Source organism: Myxocyprinus asiaticus, chromosome 30 (assembly GCF_019703515.2).
Source record: "Myxocyprinus asiaticus isolate MX2 ecotype Aquarium Trade chromosome 30, UBuf_Myxa_2, whole genome shotgun sequence".
NCBI lineage: Eukaryota > Metazoa > Chordata > Actinopteri > Cypriniformes > Catostomidae > Myxocyprinus > Myxocyprinus asiaticus.
The window spans coordinates 11,310,744-11,332,855 of NC_059373.1; the positions used below are offsets into that span (position 1 = coordinate 11,310,744).

The 22,112-nt window shown below is 37.9% G+C and overlaps 1 pseudogene; it reads left to right on the plus strand.

Moving 5' to 3' along the window:
• Positions 1-8,698, plus strand: part of LOC127421636 (nudC domain-containing protein 1-like) — a 39,164-nt pseudogene extending 30,466 nt beyond the window's left edge.
• The last annotated feature ends 13,414 nt before the right edge of the window (positions 8,699-22,112 follow it).

Sequence of the window (22,112 nt, forward strand, 5' to 3'; positions counted from 1 at the left end):
AAGTCAAAACACTTTTGTCGTTCACTACATAGGTGCAGTGCAGTATATCCATGTATGCAGGTGTACAAGAGAATGTGAGCCTAATTTCACCTGATTATGAATGATTAGTAAATGATAACTTTTGACGAGCAGAATTTCTTTGATGTTTAATACATCAAATCATGCAGGGAAAATGAATGCATCAATTATTTTAGAAACCTGGAAGGCGTCTTGTTAAATTTTGATTTAGGCTGTTTTCACACTGCGTTTGATTGCTTGATCACTCCCTTCTCCCTACTATTGCTTGTCCTTTCCATGGTTCCCTGGGGATCGAACCCATGACCTTGCATTGCTAATTCCACACTCAAGCAGTGTATCTATAGATCTCATAAAATAATAATAATACAAATAAATGTTTTTTTTTTTTAGTTGTTCAAAACTCTTAAAAAATCTTCCTACTTGTTCTAGCTTTTACTTTTGTCTGTTCATGCAGTGCATTTTGTTAAAGCTTTCAGAGCGTTTCTCCTTTACCATAGAATAAAATTCCATGAAGACTCCCCCCGTCATTTCCTTCATCTTTCTTCTAAATCACTTTCATTGATGCAGTGAAACACATTAACCTTTCCTGAGTGCACTCGCTCACAGATTGCAAAGCCTCCTTTTTCCAGGTTCTGAGGAGAGCCAATCCCATGTCGACCTCTTCAGAGATTTCAGATTGCATGTTTGTGTCCCTCAGCTGGGTGCTGGAACAGACCTGAAAGAACTTCACGTTCCCTTTTGCTCGCCTGAAGAGTGGTGCCTCTCCTCCAAGACACACACTTGGCTTTTAACTCGAGCTGTGGTGGTGATGAGTGAAGCAGACAGCTGACATTTACTGTATATCTCAATGATTTGTATCTCAAGAGCTTCTCACCAGCACTTGAGATGAGGAAAGTGCTTTTTCATTAAATACAGACAGTATATTGCTGGTTGAGATGTTGAGGGATGCTTATTTTAATATTTGTTGCCATGAGATCTGAAGTAACACATTGCTTTACGTTTGCTTTTGTAGTTTTCTTAACACAAAGAGGGATTAACTCTGAGTCATGGTCTTCACTTGAATTTATGGGGCCTGGAACTGAATTTTTATGGGTTGAAAAAGAGGTTGCACTACAAATAATCATTATAACCATCATTTTCACGTACTGGGTTGTACGTTTTCCATCATACTTTATTTTTAATCTGTCAATAAAATATTATAATGCTTGGTATTTCCTTGGTTCAATACATGTTAGGTTCAGTTAACAGCATTTGTGTCAAATTGTTGATTACCACAAAAAATATATCTCAACTCATCCCTTGAGTTGAGTAAGGCATTTACAATGGAAGTGAATGGGACCAGTCCGTAAACGTTAAAATACACACAGTTTCAAAAGTAAAGCCACAATACACAAACATTATACGTGTTAACATGATTTAAGTGTGATAAAATCAGGATTTTACTTGTGTTACGGCATTTACCAGATTACAGGGTTTACTGGTGTTACGTCGTCATGACAACAAATTTGTAATATTGGATATAACTTGACTCACACAATTTTTAGGTATGCCTAAAGCCCGTAGCACAAACATGGGGCGTCTTTCATGCCAAAGTGATATTAAGAGTGATGTTTGCTTTAGCAATCAGCACTAATTGCTGGGATTTTATTTTTGTGAGTTGGTCTTTTTCAGCCCTTCCCCTTCACTTTAAGGTAAGTGATTTGTTAAGTGGTTGGTTACACTACACATTAAGATCAGGATAATTATGCTTTCTAAATCGCTCTTTATGAATAAATGTGAATACATCACAGACCATGACCGGTTTGGCAATCTTTGCATTCATAAATTAAACATGAGACTGTATAATGTTCTTTTGAAATGGTTCTGGCTGGCACAGCCTGGTGCCCATTCTGGCAAAGCTATAAACATTTTGACCTCTCACCAAGAAACCGAACAGCAGAGTGTTTGATTCTGAACATAACAAAACAGAGGTTTTAAGGGCCTTTATTTTAAGATGTGTTTCATTATAGCCCTCCTGTTCTCTTTGTGTGCTGGTGTTGACGCCATAATTGTACACACCAATGGGGTCACATACATTCGCTCTTTCATAACCGATACATTTCACAACCTCGTAATAGCAGTGGCTGGCGAAGTTTGCTTTGTGTGCTGTGAGTTTGTTCCTGTGCTGTGAGTTTTGCAGTACGTTAGGTCATGCAAAGAAAATCGGAGGAGACGGTATAAACTTTTTAACAATCTATTAATTGTTTGAACTTTCATGGATAAGGCAAATGTAGAATGCATTGCGATTCACTCAAGGAAAAATAGGTGGTTCTAAATTGAGAAAAATATTGACTATTAATATATTTAAATTTAATTCAAGATTGCATCAATAAAAATAGTTTAATCTTTTTTTTAAAAGTTTACTGTCTTACTCAGTATTTGTGTTTGCCATGTAGTTGTTTGGGGTTTGTTTTTGAATTTTTAAATTTTGCGTATTAAAGTATGATTCTCTTAGCTTAGCTATGCTAAGCTAGTTGTTAAATGTCAGACTTAATAGAACGCAACATTGGGGCTCTGGAAGTAAAAATCCCATTAAGTTTTTCCACAAGGGCACTTATTTTTAACAGTAATATTTATACCTTTAAAGACAGACCTACCGTGAGTTCAGAGGTTGTTGTTGCCATCAGTCCACATTATTTTAACTTCTTGGTTAAAAGATTGATGAAAATTTCTGATGAAGAACTACACTACCCATGATCCAGAAGGGAAACAGTCCCCCAATCTGAGAATCATGGCAAAAAAAAAAAAAAAAAAAAAGAGTGCCAAACAAGTTCTGCAGCGACTGCTCACTTTCACGACGCACTGTAAACGATGCAATAGTCAGTTTCCCTTCACTCTCAGACTATTATATTTTCAAATACAGTGGTGGCCAAAAATGTTGGCACCCTTGGTAAATATGAGAAAAGAAGGCTGTGAAAAATATATCCTTATTGTTTATCCTTTTGGTCTTTCATTCAAAATATTCACACACACAAAAAATCCTCATAGATAACAAACAATTCCAAACACAACACAAGTTTTATCCAAAAAAAAAAAAAAAAAAAAACTCATATTTTTGTCAAATATATGTGTGGCACAATTATTGCCACCCTTTTATTCAATACTTTGTGCGATTTCCCTTTGCCAAGATAACAGCTCTGAGTCTTCTCCTATAATGCCTAATGAGGTTGGAGAACACATGGCAAGTGATCTGAGACCATTCCTCCATACAGAATCTCTCCAGATACTTCAAATTCAGAGGTCCACACTGGTGCACTCACTTCTTCAGTTCACCACACATGTTTTCTATGGGGTTCAGGTCAGGGGACTGGGATGGCCATGGCATAACCTCGATTTTGTGATCAGTGAACTATTTTTGTGTTGATTTTGATGTTTGTTTTGGATCATTGTCCTGCTGGAATATCCAACCACAGCCCATTTTAAGCTTTCTGGCAGAGGCGGCCAGATTTAGATTTTTTTATCTGTTGGTATTTGATAGAGTCCATGATGCCATGTATCTGAACAAGATGTCCAGGACCTCTGGCATAAAAACAGCCCCACAACATTAAAGATCCACCACCATATTTAACCATGGGCATGAGGTACTTTTCCATATGGCTACCTCTTTGTGTGCGCCAAACTCATCTCTGGTGTTCACCGCCAAAGAAAATCTATTTTTGTTTCGTCTGACCATAGAACCCGGTCCCATTTGAAGTTCCAGTAGTGTCTGGCAAACTGAAGATGCTTGAATTTGTTGTTGGAGGGAGCAGAGGCTTTTTTCTTGAAACCCTTCCAAGCAACTTGTGAAGTAGGTTTTGGAGACTTTCTGACCCCAAGACCCAACTAATTCCTGCATATCTCCAGCTGTGATCCTTGGAGAATTTTTGGCCACTCAAACCATCCTCCTCACCGTGCGTGGAGACAATATAGACACACATCCTCTTTTAGGCCGATTCGTAACATCTCCAGTTGATTGGCACCTCTTAAGTATTGCCATGATGGTGGAAATGGGTATTTTCAATGCTTTAGCTATTTTCTTAAACTCACTTCCCATTTTATGAAGCTCAACAACCTTTTGCTGCACATCAGAACTATATTCTTTGGTCTTACCCATTGTGGGTAAAACATTCATAACACACATCACTTCAAAGCAGCTTTACAGAAAATCATGCTTTAACAGAAAATGAAACTGTAATATCTATAAATTCTTAGAGTCAGCACTGTGTAGTTTGATTAAATATGATTGTAAATTGTGTATCAAAATAAATAATTAAATAGTTAAATGATAATTGTATTTAGAACCCCAGTGAGCAAGCCGAAGGCAACTGTGGCAAGGAACTCCAAACTCCATAAGATGTTGTTTAATGGAGAAAAATAATCTTGGGAGAAACCAGGCTCACTGTGGGGGCCAGTTCCCCTCTGGCAGCATGAATGTAATGCCAATATTAGTTATTTATGTGCAGTGCAGGTCATGGTTTAAAATTGTAAACTAAGTAAGTGTTAAGGGCCAGTGTTTTAACAAAGATTTTGTATGAACTGTAAAATGAATGACTAATGTCTTTGAAGTCCATCCTGGATTAACTGTAGAAGTTCACATAGATGCATTGTCCTTTGTTAGTTGGCTAATGAAGGCTTATGTTGGCAATTAATTGATAGTCTATGTATTCCATTTCAAGAGTGTAGTCCATCAATAAACAAAGGTGATGCAGGCAGAGATCAATGGGGTGCATATCAGTTCAACCGGCAGGTCATATCGGTGGGGTCCATCCTAAATCCATGGTTCAGGCAGTGGCATATAAAGTATCAGATGTCTTACAGTTGGAGTTGGCATCAGTTTATCCTTTGATATCCATCGTAAAAGACTGAAGTGATGTCTGGCTAGCACCGGCTGTAGTTTGTCGTCATCACTCATTTAATGTCTGAATGACAGTGTTGGCAATTTAGAACTCTTTTGACTGTGTGAAGCTGTCACTTGTTGAAAAATGGCCACCACGAATTGCTCTGAATTTAATATGCAGTGGCGCTCATCAAGTGAGCAGAGCAAGAGGCGGTTTGGAAAATGACAGTTTCAAGTAGATTGTTGGCAGCCAACATTGAACAGCTGGATTTTAGGACAAGTGTAAAATCAGAGGTACAAAAATGTCACTGAGAATTGAAGTCATCTTATAATTTTCAGAAGGATAATGATTCATAACATTAGAGAAAATTTACGTCACGTCTGTGATGATCAAACATAATGATAGTTTACCAACAGCTGCCAAAATGGTGGTCACTTTGCTGTTGTTTACTCTTGTCGCCTCGATCCCACTGTCGTTTCAGATGGACGCCTCATAATAGGGGCTTTTGTGAAAATGTGTACGTAGGTCTTTTTTTTTTCATTTCTATTGGAGTGATGATGTATTTGACAGAAGGTAGAATGAAAAATAGGATTCAAAAGAAATCAATGTCCATTCATAATTATTTTCCCTCACAACCCCGAACTCTCCTGTTGAGATACAAGACAAATCCTAAAGACTTAAGGGCCAACTACAAGGGGAATATACTGTAAATAATCATAAAAAAAAAACAAATATACAGCAAGTTCAAGACAATTCAATACTGACCAACTGTAAAATGGCTCCAATATTATTCAAATGAACCAATGTGGAAGTACACATAATTACACTCAACAATATACAAATAATAACATACACTGTACAGTATACAATACACACCATATAGATACACATTATTCAATAAAAAAATAAAAAAACAAAAATATATAAAAAAAGTATATATAGTATATATAGAATGTACAGTATTGTACTGTATTGACATTCAGGCTGTCGGTTGATAGTCAGTTGTTAAGAGAGAATATAATACAATAATAATATAATTTATGACAGTCCGCTATGTGTTGCCACACAGTCATGTGTGTACAAGGAATACAGTAGTGGGCTGAGAACACAACCCTGTGGGGCTCCAGTGTTGAGGGTCAGTGATGAGGAGATGTTGCTGCCTATTCTAACCACCTGGCGTCTGCTTGACAGGAAGTCCAGGATCCAGCTGCACAGCGAGCTGTTTAAGCCCAGAACCCGGAGTTTCTCATCTAGCTTGGAGGGCACTATGGTGTTGAATGCTGAGCTGTAGTCTACAAACAGCATTCTCACATAAGTGTTCTTTTTTTCCAGGTGGGAGAGAGCAGTGTGTATTGTAGATGCAATGGCATCATCAGTGGAGCGGCTGTTGTGGTAAGCAAACTGCAGCGGGTCAAGAGAGAGAGGCAATACAGAGCAGATGTAATCTCTGATTAGTCTCTCAAAGCATTTGCTGATGATGGGGGTCAGAGCAACAAGACGCCAGTCATTTAAGCAAGTTATTTTTGATTGCTTTGGAACAGGCACAATGGTGGATGTTTTAAAGCATGTGGGGACTACAGACAAAGAGAGGGAAAGGTTGAAAATGTCCATAAAAATACCAGCCAGCTGGTTCGCGCACGCTCGATGACGCAGCCCGGAATGCCGTCTGGGCCCGCGGCTTTGCGGATATTCACCCGTCGGAAGGATCGGGTTACATCCGCTACAGAGACGGAGAGTGAACTAACCTCTGTAGCTTCAGCCGCGAGAGCTCTCTCCATGAGGGCAGTGTTATTTCCCTCAAAACGAGCATAAAAAGTATTTAGCTCATCCGGGAGAGAGGCAGCGGTGTTCATGGCGGAGTTTTTATTCCCTTTAAAGTCCGTGATGATGTTAATTCCCTGCCACATGCTTCTAGAGTTGGTGGTGTTAAACTGTCCTTCAATCTTGCTCCTGTACTGGCGTTTTGCGGTTCTGATAGTTTTTCGGAGGGCATAACTGGCTTGTTTATGCTCCTCCGCGTTCCCGGAATTAAAAGCGGAGGTCCGCACATTAAGTGCCGCGTGAACATCGTTATTTATCCATGGTTTCTGATTCGGATAGATCCGTATTGTTCTGGTCGGAACCACGTCCTCCACACACTTTTTGATGAAACACATTACGCCATCAGCGTAAAGCTCGATGTCGTCATCAGAGGCGGACCGGAACATCTCCCAGTCCGTGTGATCAAAACAGTCTTATAGCATAGAGTCTGATTGGTCTGACCAGCACTGGATCGTTCTGAGGGTGGGTGCTTCCTGTTTCAGTTTCTGCCTGTAAGCAGGCAGAAGCAGAATGGAAGAGTGGTCCGATTTGCCAAATGGTGGGCGGGGGAGGGATTTGTAGCCATCCCGGAAGGGAGAGTAGCAATAGTCCAAAACCCGTTCCCCTCGTGTGTTGAAACTAATGTGCTGGCGGTATTTTGGTGCGACTGATTTTAAACTGGCTTTATTAAAGTCCCCAGTCACAATGAACGCGGCATCAGGGTGCGCGGTTTCCTGCTCACTTATACTCCCATACAGTTCCTTGAGTGCCCGGTCTGTGTCGGCTTGTGGGGGAATGTACACAGCTGTGATAATGACCGCTGTGAATTCCCTTGGTAGCCAGAATGGTCGACACAGAAGCGTAAGAAATTCCAGATCAGGAGAGCAGAAAGACTTGACAGAATGTACATTCCTCTGATCACACCAGGATTTGTTGATCATAAAACATACACCACCTCCTCTGCTTTTACCTGAGAGGTCTTTCGCTCTGTCCGCTCGGTGCACGGAGAACCCCACGGGTTCAATGGCTGAGTCTGGAATCTCCGCAGACATCCAAGTTTCCGTAAGGCAGATAATGCAGTAGTCCCTTGTATCTCGTTGGAAAGAGATCCGCGCTTTCAGCTCGCAGAGTTTGTTATCCAGAGACTGAACATTTGCCAGTAGAATAGTGGGTAGCGGGGGTCGATTTGCGTGGCGTCTTACTCTGATGAGAACGCCGGCTCTGTTTCCCCTTTTCCTTTTGCGTTTCCGCGGCCGTGCTGCCCAGACAAAGGGCTCCGCTTGCGTGTTTGTAAACAGCAGGTCGGCATTGAGAAATTTGAAGTCCGGTTTACGGTGTGAAATTGCTGAACCAATGTCCAAAAGTGTTTGTCTGTCGTAGACAATAAGGCAGACAACATCCAAGACAAAAAACATAAGAATTGTGAACAAAACAAACAAAACACTACTATGTTGTGTCGGAGCATTTAATGCACTTGGTAGGGCCAAACATACATTACCCATCACTGTTATGTAGTAGATCACTTAAACTATCAATTTACTTTGTTCAGATGTAACTTAAGCAATGAAAAGAATAAAAGTACTACAGATTCCTGAAAATTTGTAATCCTCATTAAAAGTGCAATATGTAATTTTTTCAGGGTTAAAATACTTGTAGTTTTCTCTGCATATTAAGGGGTATTTTAACAATACAAAATGACACACATCACCTTTAATTTGATTCTTTCTCTCGGTTCAGGTTATGTGCAAGCTTCCAAACGTGATAAAAAGTTTGCGACTTGTGCCCCTAACTTCTCATACGCTGCTCTCGGGGAGTGCCTCAGGCGAGTTTTCATTTACCGTCAGCCCACGCTGGTCAACACTGTGCTCTTCAACCGGAAACAGGGCCGGAAAATCGGGCAGGTCGCTAAGCAACAAGTAGTCAACCTGGACAGCAATGAGCTTATACTAGGATTCAGGGCCACTAATGAGAGAATGTTCGTCCTGAACACCAACAGCCTGTTTGTTCTGAAAGTGAACAATTAACATTTTCCAGTATTATTGGAGGATGAAGTATTGTTGGAGGATGAATTGATTCTAAATTCTGCTCTAAGGTTGTTCAGGGTCTATTTGAAACAAGTGCACTGCTGATTCCCTGCAAATGAACATTTCATTTAATTTCTATTGGCCTGGATTTCAGTGTAGTGTTGCAAGTGTAATCCTTCTAGTATTTAAAGGGGTAATTCACCCAAAAATGAATATTCTGTCATCATTTACTCACCCTCTTGTTGTTCCTAGCCGGTATGACTTTCATTTTTGTGTGGAACACAAAAGGAAGCATTTTGAATGAATGGGAACAAGAGCCTTTAAGCTTCAAAAAGGATGCGAAATCATAAAAGTAGTCCATATGACTTTTGTGCTATATTCCAAGTCCTCTGAAAACATTGCAACTTCTCTTATGAATTCTCAAGAATGTGGAGAGCTAGATTTTTTGTGAATAATGACTTAAATTTGAATCTGTTCCTTACATAAAGTCTTCAGAAGACTTGGAATATAGCAAACAAGTTGTATGGACTACTTTTATAATTGGTTTCGATGCTTGAAAGCACCAGTCCTCATTTAATTAATTTGCATGAAAAAAAATTACCAATACATTCTTAAAACAAACTCCTTTGGAAGAAGAATGAAAACAAAATCATGCATGTTTGGAATGTCATGAGGGTGTGTTAATAGTTTGAAGAATTCTCATTTTTGGTTGAACTATTCCTTCCAAATTTGAAATTATGTGATGATTAGGTATCTGTCATCTTTAAATGTAAAATATCATGCTTCAAATGTGTGCTCACCACCCTGTGCAGAGATACAATCTAAAGCATGAATGTTAGTTAAATTCCAGAAATGCAAATGTTCTTATCAGCATTAGAATGTAATGTAATATGGATAAAGATAAAAAGCAGCTGTAATACACTGTTTTCCACTGTTTTTAAAAAGGTTTAATTTATTTATTTGTGCATTTTACAACAGCTTCGAACGTGGCTCATCAAATCCAAATTGAGAGTCGGAACTTCATTTAACATTATAAAATTATGTTTTTCTATCCAGTCATCAGAAGGCTGGTTTGTAATGTTCCTCTTCAGTGCTTATGTTTTATCCTTGTTTTTTTTGTTGTTTTTTTTGCTTTAAAGTCTGTAGGTTCAGCCTGTGCTATTACAGCGTCAGCTGGTTGCACACCGAGTCATCGTTGAAAGATCAACAGATAGCAAATGTCGTGAGATTGCATTAAAATGGGAAAGACAGCTGTGGTGTTTCAGCATAATTGTGTCTGTATTACATAATCAGAAGGCATTTAAGATATGATTAGATGATTAACGATTTTTTTAATAATGCTTATTAGAAAGCAAATAGAATCATTTTCTATTCAAGTGGACTTTGGAACCCCACTGTATGTAAACTGGAACAACAATTTGCCTAACATTGTCACATGCAGAAAATGTTACATATCTGTTATCTTAAAGGGAGCTTTAAACTGAGCCAGCACAACACTTTACAATAGAGTATTTTGTTCGAGCCTCAGATTAAATCATGAGTTTGTGATTGAATTAGCCTCTGATGTTTGGTTTCATTATCAGCATCAGAATCACAAGACAACCAAGAGATGCTCTCTGTGCTTTCTAATCATGCTGTAAGTTGAAATGCATCACCAAGTGCTGCTGCTGTATGGGATTGCATGCAAATATTTAGTATGTTATAATTGATTTCAGACACCTGAAGTGGTCATGCGGCCATGACAGATCATATACTGTAATTGCACTGTTACGCCTAGATGTGCATTGATATTCAACTATGGTATATACCATAGTTACCTCATATTCATGTGTTTATCTCAAACCAATTTTTAGGTTTTCGTGCAAAAAGTGGTTTTGTATGCTCGTACACTATCAATTAAGTTGTCACTGGAGAAAATGGTAGAGTGATATGAACTGTATCAACAGACCTGGAATGACTTCTTAGGCATGCAATAAAGGACAGTTAGCTTGAATTTTACATATTCAGAAATGCCAGGCAGAAGGAGTAACACTCCAGAATTCTCCTTTGTTTGCATCTACTCAAAAAAATGCATGTAACTATGTGAACTGAAAATAAATGAGTTGTTTTTTGTTTGCTAAACTAAAAATGGGCTGGGGATTTCTAATTTCCAGCATACTTTGCATGGCACTCAACAGGGAGAGTAAATTTTCGAATTAAGTCTTAAACAATGTGGCTTTGTGCAAGATGAATGTAAAGGTGGAGACTTGTTAGTGTTTAATGTTTTGTTGTGTTGAGATTTAGAAGAGTTTCTGTTATGTTAGTTTTGGGGGTTAGCCTACTATTATTGTGAAGATTGGAGTTTGAGCTTTGTCATTTAAGGACAAGTAAGTGTTGAAACTGTACTATATTGCTTTACTCATGGGCAATTGCCTATGCAAATCATAGCATAGTGTTTTCTTTTTCTTTTTTTTTTTCTTTTCTCCCCTTTTCTACCCAATTTGGAATGCCCAATTCCCAATGCGCTCTAAGTCCTCGTGGTGGCATAGTGACTTGCCTCAATCCAAGGTGACAGTGAATGAATCTCAGTTGCCTACGCGTCTGAGACAGTCAATCGCATTTTATCACGTGGCTTGTTGAGCTTGTTACCGCAGAGACCTAGCGTGTGGAGGCTTCACGCTTCACACTATTCTCCGCGGTATCCACGCACAACTCGCCACGCGTCCCAACGAAAGCGAGAACCACATTATGGCGACCAGGAGGAGGTTAACCCAATGTGACTCTACCCACCCTAGCAATAGCCAAATTGGTTGCTTAGGAAGCCTGACTGGAGTCACTCAGCACGCCCTGGATTCGAACTTGAGTCAGTGTTTACAATTATCATGCTTTTAGTATACTAGCATTCACTGTAGCTTATAACAAAAGAGATTCATTTGAGTTAGTTTAACATATCTAATTTAGTTGGGTTTACTCAATTCAATAAGGTTCATTCTACTTTAATATTTAAGTTAAGATTACATGGCCATTTTAATTAAGAAAAACTCTTTTTAAACACGTGGAACCACTGTCCATGACTGAGTCAAGTTCAACTAAAGAGTTATTTTTTGAGTGAAAAAACTGTTGTAGAAAACCTGATTCTACAGTAACTGTAACAACCTAATGGCATAGAAATTAGCTGTGGAGACTGAGATTTTGAGAGACAGTCGTTGTTGTTGCTGAAGGTACGTCACAGAAAGGACATGTTCTAGTGCAATGCTGCCACTAAATTAATACACAAATTCTGATTCTTTAGTTTATTTGAGGGTAAGAAGGCAGAGTGCCCTGTGCATTAGTCTGCATAGCAATTAATTTGACGTTAATAAGTTCGAAGCACACTGGTGTTTCAAAGGAATCCTTGTGCGGTAGAGATAGATACAGAGACCGTTCTGCTCAAGTGGCAGTTTGTGCCGTGCCTATCAATGTCTTGAGACACATGTCTGAAAATAGATCATGTCTAACCATTACAAGGATGTTTTAAAAGAAAAGGAGCCTTTATGCTCTTTTACCATCTTTCCGTCGTAACATGGTTTTAATTTAGAAACTCATTTTCATGTACAAATTAAACAGTCATGACCATTTTGAAGTAGCTTGGGTTGTTGTGAGGGATTATAAAGTACAAAAGAGCAGCTACTATGTCCAGTTCACCCAAAAATGAACAGTCTTAGGTCTTTCAGAACACAAAATAAGTTATTTATAGCAGAATGCATAGCAGAAATACAGTACTGTATATGGTGCTCTTCCATAAAAAGAAAGTAAATGGTGACGCAAAAGTATATGGATGACTTAACTGTATGATGCTTTTATAGTTTTTTTTTTAGTTTTTTTTTTTTACTTTTTGTGGCTTGATATATCTCTATCCAGTTTAATGGATAAACTATTCTCCGGGGACCTGTCTAGATGTCGGTTTATTACAGAACAGGAATGTGCACTTCATGGTGTTTGCTGCTGTGTCAATTTATTAGTCCTAATAAAAGTGTGCTACTATAGTGTTGATAAATTTATACTCTGAGATTGCTGCATCACATCCTTGCTCCCTTGTTTTTCCACTTTGAATTCAGTACCTGTTGTCTATGCTTTGGATGTCAACATATTTCTGTTAATTTATTTTTACTAAGCAAGCAATCCTAAAGGATTAAACTCATGTCTGGAGAGCGCAGTCTGTCATATGAGATGGATGTGTCAGTGAAAAGCTCCTCCAGAAGGTGTGTTACTATTTTAAGCCTAAACAAAGAGACAATGAACGATATGAATGCAGAAAATCATATAGCTTCAAGCTTCTATATCAATTAACCATTAACCTCTGTATGTATCCAAACAAAACCTGAGGTCTAGTCAATAAGCTCTTGCTGTGATCAGCTCTGCATTGTAGGAGATGTGCTTTTACAGGGGATTTCTGGGTTGCATTAGCTTACCCTTAGGCACAAACATGCTGGTTTTGCAATGTGTTTCTTTGTTTACTTGTTTCAGAGAAAGCTGTTTGGCTTCACGCCAATGACAAAATCTTCTAGGGAGTCCTCTTCTTGGTATTGGAAATGCTAAGAGAAAAAACTCAATAGACTTTTGAATTCACCATGTTGACATTAATGTTTCGCTATGAATACCAGAGTAGCAGTAAAGATTTTTTATTAATATAAAAATCCATCTTTCACTCCTCTTGCTGTGGCAAAAGGATAACATTTTTAAACATTGTCATTAGATCTTCATATAAACTCTTGGTGAAGGCTGATTGGCCGCAACAAACTAAATTTTCCAGCATAAAGGCCCCTTCAAGCCAAATGCATTCTTGTTTTAAAAAAGCTAGAACAGGCCGCAGGTGTCTAGATGTGTTTTTAAAAGCTGAAGTTTAAGGGGCCATTCACACCGAATGCATTTCTGTGTCCGTTTGCACAGCTTTATTGTTTTTTTTTATTTTTTAATTTATTTATTTATTTTTTTTTTGCGCATGTTTGACCATTGGGCAGCATCTCGTGCTGGAGTGTGTTTTTTTAGTTGTCGTGTCACGTTAGAGGACGGTTCATACCGAATGCGGCTTCCGCTAAAAAAGTTAGACATAGACACACAGCACAATGAATAGAACAGAACACTGATGTTTTGAGACACTTTTTTTTTCTCAAAAGTTTAAATTCTTTTTACCTGACATGAAGTCTTAAAAATGTGGCGCTCTTGTGAGAAATGCTAAAAAAGCAGCAAGATGTGGCACAACAGACAAAGATGTCCATCTAGCATGTTTAAAAACAGTGGTTATGTGTGTCTTCTGTTACAATAGTTGCGCTGTGTCTAGCTTTTATTTTATGCAATATAGCACGTTCTGTGTGAACGGACCCTAAGAGATCTCTAAACTATTTGGTGGTCAATCTGATCACACAGTGAAATCGGAAACAATAGGTTGACTTTTCTTTAGCCAAAATCAGTCTGTGCTTACCGAAATTTGAAGCACTGCCTCCAGAAGCCAAAGCAATATGTGTTTTTCGGCCTATGGCATGAGTGAGCTCCATTTTCTGTGTGTAAGGTCCATTGAGGGTCGCCAAAAGCTAGTTGTAAAGTGAGTTGTTCAGCTGTACAGGATGTAAAACAGTGAAGAGGTATGCATATTTTCAAAATGATCACATGAACATTCCGCAACATTTTCGCTAAATGAAATTACGTGCTTCATTACACGTTTTGCTGCAGTTTCCCAGTGAAATGTCCAGCTAGGGGACGCCAATAGTGAGCGAAATGGTGTCATAACCAGGTAAGGTTTTTAAGGTTAATATTAGATGGAGCTTGTAATAAGTAAGACGTACCTTCCTAACCTAAAACTTTAACCTGAACCTAACTGATAGTGTTGTAAAAGCAAATACGACATGAAAAGCACATTTTCTGAAACAACCCTGCCATTTTCTGGCTTCTATGACACTTTATTCTCACGTATCAGCTTGTGTGTGTGGCTGAACTTGAATCGCGGTCTTCTGAGTCCAAAGTCCAACACTTTTCAGGTGAGCTACCATGGAAGCTAATCACATTGCAAAAAGTGTGTAAATGTTGGTGAGTCTGCAATACAAGCATTAAAATGCGCTGTTTTTCAAATTATGTTATAGTGAATGTGTTTCGATATCATAACATAGCAGTGTGTGAAAAATAGTGCAAAAAAATAAGTGTCTATAAAGTCATTATCAGCCATTGTACTCGTGATTTGCGTAAAAGTGAATAAAACGCACAGTTGTTGTACCTCTTCTAATGTTAATTTCACCAGAAAACTGCAGCGATTTCTTTTATTATTATTATTATTATTATTATTATCTTTTTTTATTTTTATAGTTATGTTCTTTCTGTGAGATTAGGTTGCATATTTTATAAACTGTACCCCCCAACCCAAAACCCAAACTTAAACCTGACCGTCGGTGAAGTACAAATTTAATGTTAGTGGGCAAAATACAAGCTTGTGCTCATCACTGATTATGCGATTGCGACCACTTCCTGGTTTCATTTCAGGATGCGAACCCAGGTCTCCCACAATACTAGTGCAACACGCTTCCGGTCGTACCACAAGGGAAGTTAAACATGCTTGAGCTGATGCAAAAATTGATGGGAGATACTGCTTGTCAGTGAGTCGGCATAATGTGGCCGAACCTAGGGTACAGGAACATTCGGAAACAACATGCCAACTTCCCGTGTAATCATGTTGATCTAGCACAGACAATAAGATCTGATGTCTTGTACTTTTGGATGTGTTTGAAAATTGTCTTTTGTCTTCATGTCATTATAAACTGCTATTTTAGATGCAAGATACTTGAGGAGAAAACAGAAAAACTGAACTGATGAGAGAGACGGAAAAAGAGAGGTAGGGAGGGAGAGCGAGAACCAGGGATAAATGAGTTTTAGAAAGAAACCTTAATGGATGTATTAATATCAAAAACAACATATTTTCTGGCCTGTTAATTTCAGACTGAATATGTGGTGTAATAAAGCAATCTCTTGTTCTTCGGTGAAAAAGACCTTTTCAGAGGTTTAGAGGAGGCACCTAAGACAAGTTAATATAATTACAGCTCCTCTTTCTACAAAAGATTATGTCCAGCTTTTATGAATAATTATGTCTGAGAAGAAGTGTCATGGAAAAGGAACAATGACTCAACAAATAACTCATTTTTCGCAGAATGATATAGTGATTTAGAATTTTAAAAACATCATGAACTTTCAAAATGTCTTAAGTCGCTTTCACACATACAGCATTTTCCAGAAAATGACCTGCAATTTTCAATTTAGAGGTCATGTGGGAACACGGTATGTTCGAAAATACTGGTAAATTCTACACTGGCTATTTCCCTGAATGTGAAGTTGTAACATTAGCCTACCTGAAAAGTTCAGTTTTGATGCGATGTGTGAAGTTGTATGCAGGCCCAGTGTTACAGGGGTGCTTGAGAGTACTAAGCACCCTTAAACGGACGTTGGAGCATCCTCAGTTGCAAGGCTGTAACCACAATATACGTCGAGGTCCCCCCATTAATCAGATATGGCCAGATTGTCCATATCCATTAACTGTAAAAGAAATGAATTAATGTGGTTATCTGGTAAGTTTCTGAAGTACCTTTTTAGAAAATTAACTTTATATTGTCTAAATATAGGGTATAGGGTACTCATTCGGGTTCTCAAAGAAAAGATTGTGTTAAGATTCTACTGATGAAAAAAACACAATGAGGGACAACTTGATGGCAGTAAATAATTTTGTGTATTTTTTTTTGCTAGCCAGCTTACACAGTCATGTCATTTTACAGATTTATCAGTGATGAAAAGAAATTTTAATTGTATTCATATTTTCTTTGATACAGCACAAAAAAGAAAGAAAAGATGACTGAAACTTAAATCAAATTGCTAGCAGTGCAGACACGGTGGTGGTCTTGTATTGTGTGAACTTCTGTGTGAAATTTTTAAACTAAACATATAAAATTTTTGGACTTTGTTGGGCCTCATGTATTCAGACAGAAGACAAAGGCAGGCCTAACAGTCATAAAAACATAACTCAAGCCCCACCTTCCAAGTCGTAAATTTTACTGATAAAAATCACACCAAAATCAAACAAAGGGAGTCCAAAACAGACTACAAATCCATGAAGCCTTGCTCACTAAAGGATCGAACTCTCAACTCCTATTGGATGAGGCACACAACAGAACGTCCCTCAAACATGACATCATCAGGAGTTGAAATACCTCTGAAATGCTTCCAGAATTTACTCCCAGCGACTTTGTTCACCGAATATAGACGTAGATTTTTGCTGCTCTCAGGTGCAACCTCGTGGCACAAGGAAGTAATTGAAACTGTAGCCATACAATCTCCATCTCGCTGGAAGAGTTGAGATTACTCTGTGTTCAACCAAACACTCTAACGGATCTGAAGGAGACCGCCGAGCAATTTGCATCTTCATCTGTTTGCCTACAAAAGTGAAGAGATTAAAGATTTCTCTTCCATCTTCAATCAAGTCGACATTTCTGAGTTCTCCGCCAGCCTGCCGAGAATCAACAGCCATACCACCCGCCGACAATCAACAGCCGTACCGCCCGCCGACAGAGCGAGGAAATGGCCTCCCGTCATCACACGAGCCTCAAGGAACCGGGTCAAAGTTAAAGGACGGAGGAAAACACATTCTACCTGTGTCCTCATGCGATTCAAGTAAGAGGTTTACGTCTGGGCAGAGATAGAATATTATAGTGTGTTATTCTTGTGTTTCAAGGTTTTTGCTTGTACAGTTTACGGACCGCCATGTCCGCTCATTATTAATACTCAGGGTATTAATTATCAAAAGTTTGTTTTGCTGTATTGTGGTCCAACCAAATTGGATTGTTGTGCAAATTCGCCATCGCGGGTGAGACAGCAACTCAGTTCATCCATTAAAGAGTCAAATAACGCGGGACTGTTTACGAGCCGTCCACCGCGTCTCTGAGCGATGAACTAAACAGCTGCTTTCTCTCCCACGATCGCAAAATCAGCTTTAGGGCTGTCACTTCTCTCTCTCTCTTGTACTAATTCACACACACACACACACACACACACACACACACACACACACACACACACACATGCAGGCACGCGACCCCTCACAAACATTCTGGCACACATTTTGGCTCGTAGATAGCTTAAATGCTAAAGCCCAGCTTTGTCCCTAAGCTATCGTACAAGCGGATGTACGCGGTAACTGGTAGACGCCATCTCCGCCCCCATTCGCGGTCATATTCCCTGGCCGGAAGTCTAGCGTGACATACTCTCCACGAGAGTCACGTCCGCTATTTTGTGCGCGTCCCTCCTTACACATACACTGACACACACACACACACACACACACACACACTGTCACACACACACCTTATGTGTTATAGAATTATTTTATTTCCATGTCTAATCATATCACTGTTTAGTTTGTAGTTGTAAGTCGGAAGTTTATTGACTGCATTGTATTAATTATTAATTGATATTACTGCATAAATAAACTTTGTTTATATTACAAAGAGAAGTGTTTTGGTTTGTTTTGCATACACCTGTGTCATGCTGACGGGATGTCAGTGCTCGGATTCAAACCTTCATTCATTGTTTTTTTTTTTCCTGAAAATCGATATTCTTTGGATGTCGATTTTCCTAAGAAAACAATCTAATATTGAGACTGTTTTACTATTTGGTTATTAGTCCCTGATTTCAGGGTGGTGCCCCGTCAATGTTAATCCTTATTAATATTCTATTGATTTTTGATAATTGATAATTATCTTTGATGATTGAATTTGAATGATCAATAAGCTAGTATTAATTTTAATTAATGTTTCATCGATGTTAACAATTAACGATTATCTTTGATAACTGTTGATTTAAAGGATTTAAAAAAGCTAATATTGGTTCTCATCAATGTTCTATTGATTTTAATAATTAATAACTATCTTTGATAATTATTAATTATTGCTAATAACCAAACTTGCTCCTAAACGTAGCACACTACATTTACTGGAGCCCCATATGAGGTTTTAATGAGTTAGATCCAATTAATTAATTTAAATATTAATTAATAACTACAGAAATAATTATTAATTATTTCTGATAGTAACACTGATCTAAACAACCAGTAAAGCCCTACACATTTATCGTATTTAAAGCCTTAATTCAGAAAAATTATTGCATTTAGAGCCTTTACTATTTTAAAGGACCAAAGAGGACCATTATATTTGTGACCTCAACACCCGTGACCCCCACCCCCAAAATGGTTTGGTCCCCCCCAATGCTCAAAACATGGTTACGGCCTTGCTCAGTTGAATACGGAATATGGAATGTTGGAAAATCTGCAAATGTGATGCTTATTAATAGCATTGCAATAAAAAATATGAACAATGAGTCAATGTAGGCCTACAATTTGTACAGTTAGTCTTATGTCTACTTTGCTATTGCGAAATCTTAAAGGTACACTCAGTAATTGTTATCCTCATTTAAAAAGTTTTACTTCTAAATAAATTAATAGTAATTTTGAAACATATGTATAAAATCACAACCACTCATGTGACAAAGAGTTCAGTCATATCAGTAACCTAATAAAAGCTCTTTTATTCTACATGGAGCAGGGGCACCTCATGGCATGGGGGCAGTCATGTTAGCGTCACATGACCAGCTGAATATTACTCGCTTAATCTCAGGAACTGCCCTGTAATTGGACACTTTCATTCATGAATTAAATGAATCCTGGTTTACTGTGTATAGTGAATTTTTACAATGGCATTGGTTAATGAAAACTACTGTTTGAATTATGCAGCATCCAGGACACTAGGTGTCAGTGTAAGCCATACTTCAACATACTTCAAAAAATTACTGAGTGCACTTTTAAGAGCTCAAACTTTAGCGCGTGGCTGTGAATGCATTTCAGCGTCCATGCTCAAAATCCACAAACCGCAATTTGTATGTACTGCACGCAAAAAAATATAGCAACTGCAAGGCGATCAGATAAAATGCTAGAAATTTTTATTTTTGCCCTAAAAGACTGTGAATATCTACATGCTTGTCTTCTAGAGGACAAGTTTTAAGAGTGGTGAGCTGAAAATGACTGTATTCAACATGTTTCTGAGATTCAGAGAAACACCACAGTGGGATGAGCTCCTCTTATAGTCTATTCAGATAAGATATGGGTTTTTCAGAGGTCTACATTTAAAACCATTAATAAAAAATTAAATAAAATCGTTAATTAAAAATAATGTATAAGTGTTTCTTTGAATTACAAAGCAGGAATTTATAAATACATATTCTTTGGTGTGGTGGAGTTTTAGAAATTGTTATCATTTATCTTAACATGTATTAGAATAGTAATAATAAAATATGTAATTATTAGATCAAAATGTGAAATGGATATGGGTTTAATTAAAAGGTGATTGATTGTTGCAAGAAATGTGTCGACTGATAAAATAACAAACTACATTTCTGAGTTTAACAGCATTTTGGTGCTGATACGTCATATGTGAATGGCCGCAAAACAGAAAAAAAGACATAAACCATTGCATGTGTGAATAGCAGATGCGGTACATTTACCAGTAAAGGAAATCCAACAATTTTACTGCAATTTACGAGCATGTGTGAAAGGACTATTTAGTGCCAGAGAGCCATACGACAAAACAAAATTAGAATGCTCCTGTTAAAATCATCAAAGATTATCAGACAAATGAACAGCCCTGCTGAAAAACAACAACAACAACAACAACAACAAAAAAATCAGTTAAAACCAGCTAAAGCAAAACATCAGGTCAGGAGGCCTGCTAAGACCAGCAAACCAACATAGGCTTGTTTTATCTGTGTTGTTTTCATTGACAATACTGCATACATGATTTGCAATGATAAATAAACTGGAGGTCATTCATTTTCAGTGAGAACTGGCAGTTTCCGGTGATTTGAATGATCATGGTTGTGTAGTAAATGTCATTGGTTAGAGTTGGTGTGGTGGGAGTGCAGAGAGGGAGAAATGGTAAAAGAGATTCTGATGTTCTGAAATGTTCTGAAAAACTTTTTGTGCTCTTACAACTGCATTATTTGTGCCTGACTCCATTCTTCAAACCCCATTGAAAACTGGAGCCCTTCAACTTACCCCTACCCTTATACTGTAGACAGTATATCACACTATACAAACTTCTAGATCACAGAGGTGGAATTCAGTATCTGATTCACTGGGCATGTTAAGGTTATGCCATCACAGTAATAATCATATCCAACTGCATGTTACAAACTGTGGCTTTCTCAACATGCCTGATAGCTGTTATAAAGACTATAGTGAGTACAATTTCTGGTTGTAAGGAATATATTTAGAGCCACTGTTTAATGCATATAATTTTCAGTATATTCTAAGGCCCATATGATGTATTGTGTAGATTTATTTTTCCATGGATTTTATTTACTTGGAAATAAAGAGCTGGAGCTAAGAGTGAGCTGGAGCTAGGTATACCTACCACATCCATTTTCCATTGTGTCATGTCACAAATGATGTATGGGCTTTGAGTGGACAGGAAGTGAGATGATGTCAGGGTCATCACTATGGGAACCTGGATGTTTCACAGTGCTGAGAGTGGCAGACTAGCTCAGTACAATCACTCTTGTTTTTACTGTATGCTGTTCGGAAGACTAATGCTGAGATTGTATAGTTTTACATTTCTTTAACATTTGTCAATGTCATCATATTGAGTAACTGATACTTATGAGAAACATTCTTGCCCTCTTTTATTCTGACTAAAGTCTTTGAACTGCAGTCCATTTTTTTACTTAAAGTCTTTCCAATTTTTTCTTTTTTTCCATAAACATTTTTGATTTATTAGGTTTTTAAGAGATTGAACTACAGAGAGTTTGGTGTAAAGGATTGCAAATCCTTTAAAATTTTTAAAACAGTTTTTTTGTTAAACAAATTGTCTAAAATATTTCCATGTATTCCTTTGAAGACTTTCTTGATGTTGTTTTGCAGGATGTATATCATTGATTATCTTTCTGCAATATACTGTAACTGTTTCTTCTCATATGTCTTGCTTCAATTTAGTTTGTAATAGATATTTACACTTTAAATGCCACTGGATATCTATTTCTGAGAAGTCTAGACATCAAATGATCTACTTGCATGGTATTTGGGCAGCCATGTTGTTGTCATGGTTACATAATCACCATAATGAACTCTAATTATGGTAATTTTGTCAGATTTTACTCAGTGGTGTTGTATAATCTGAAAGTGAATTTTCCTCAACTTTGGATACTTTGGATACTTTGGATGTATGCGGTCTTTGAGGTCATTTGAAGCTTAAGTATGATAGGGCCATTACTTTCATTACTAACAGATTCAGATTTTAATACCACTTTGAATTACCCAGCAGGAGACACAATGTGTGGAGAAAACGTAAAAGCAGAGGTAATTAGAGGCAGAAACAGAAGC